This window comes from Dendroctonus ponderosae, unplaced genomic scaffold, assembly GCF_020466585.1.
Source record: "Dendroctonus ponderosae isolate FM_Combo_2020 unplaced genomic scaffold, Dpon_F_20191213v2 Dpon_F_20191213_2, whole genome shotgun sequence".
NCBI classification, from domain to species: Eukaryota; Metazoa; Arthropoda; class Insecta; order Coleoptera; family Curculionidae; genus Dendroctonus; species Dendroctonus ponderosae.
Genome location: NW_026018165.1, coordinates 6,456,707 through 6,458,060, shown reverse-complemented (window position 1 = coordinate 6,458,060; position 1,354 = coordinate 6,456,707). Strand labels below are relative to the sequence as shown.

General features: G+C 37.7%; 1 protein-coding gene across 2 annotated transcripts in view; it reads right to left on the bottom strand.

Annotated features, from left to right (window-relative positions):
* LOC109538246 (ubiquitin carboxyl-terminal hydrolase 7) overlaps positions 1–1,354 on the bottom strand; it is a 21,479-nt gene that overhangs the window by 2,987 nt on the left and 17,138 nt on the right. The gene's annotated exons all lie outside the window — the stretch shown is intronic.

The window sequence follows — 1,354 nt, the reverse complement described above, 5'->3', positions numbered from 1 at the left end:
GTTCTTTCAGCTTCTGCTATGTTACTGTAGCGTTTCCCCTGAACTAATCGCATATCCGCAAATTCGTGAAAGGACATTCAAAGTAAGTCACAGTTTGACAAATTATTGTTATTATTGACAAATACTATCTACATGTGTATCTATTAATGACAAAAAACATCATTGCCGCTGTGCCTTTTTATCAAAAAATTGTAGAAGAGAACTTTTTTTGATATCAAAAATGTTCGTAATTTGAAGCAAAGATCGTAATTTTTATCTTTAAATATTTAAGTATTCCAATATGCTACCAATTAAACATGGAACAGTTTCAAAATAATGCTTAATAACAAAGTTGAAATTCTATCTTCAACTGTTAAAATCTTCTAGAAATAAAAAAAAAAATTTCAATTTTCGTCCTGTATAAAATCGTCAAAATAAAGTACGCATAGACTTGTGACCTGACTAAAGCAGTGAAGGATAAGATTTTTTTATATAATATATAGAGATAAGAAAATTTGTTTATTGATATCTCTTCTTACAGGTACCCTAGGTGGCTGAAAGCTTTTAAGCTTTTAATAAGGGAACTTCACTACAATTATATGGTCACTTTTACCTTTCATTAGAGTGTTTAATGTCGATGTTGTGCCGAACCCTTTGGGCGCGACACTGATTTGGACGCAAAACACTCTCAACTTATTGATTGGTCAGTTTTTGGTCGAAAATCTGCGTCGTGCCCGAAGGGCCCGGCACAACAAACGCATTAGATAGTGTTTAGTGTCGATGTTGAGCCGAACCCTTTGGGCGCGACACTGGTTTGGACGCAAAACACTCTCATCTTGTTGATTGATCAGTTTTTTGCCAAAAATCAGGRCAGTGCCCGAAGGGCTCAGCACAACAAACGCATTAGATAGTGTTTAGTGTCGATGTTGTGCCGAACCCTTCGGGCACGACACTGGTTTGGACTCAAAACACTCTCAACTGGTTGATTGATCGGTTTTTGGTCAAAAATCAGTGTCGTGCCCGAAGGGCATTAAAGAGTGTTTAGTGTCGATGTTGTGCCGAACCTTTCGGGCGCGACACCGGTTTGGACACAAAACACTCTCAACTTGTTGATGAAGTAACTCTGTGATTCGTCAGTTTCTGCTAGGATCAGCATAATTTAACTATAAAAGTAACCACAGCAGAAACGAGAATTCAGTCATTAGATGTTTGGTCAGAAGTCATAAGAATTGAGCTTAAAGGCCCATTTATAAACATGACGTTTGCGTTGGGTTCGCCGTTACCGTTTGCGTCCAAATTAAAGTATTGGAATACCTAAAGGCTCATTTATAAACTTGACGTTTGCGTTCGCCGTTACCGTCTGCGTCCAAATTAA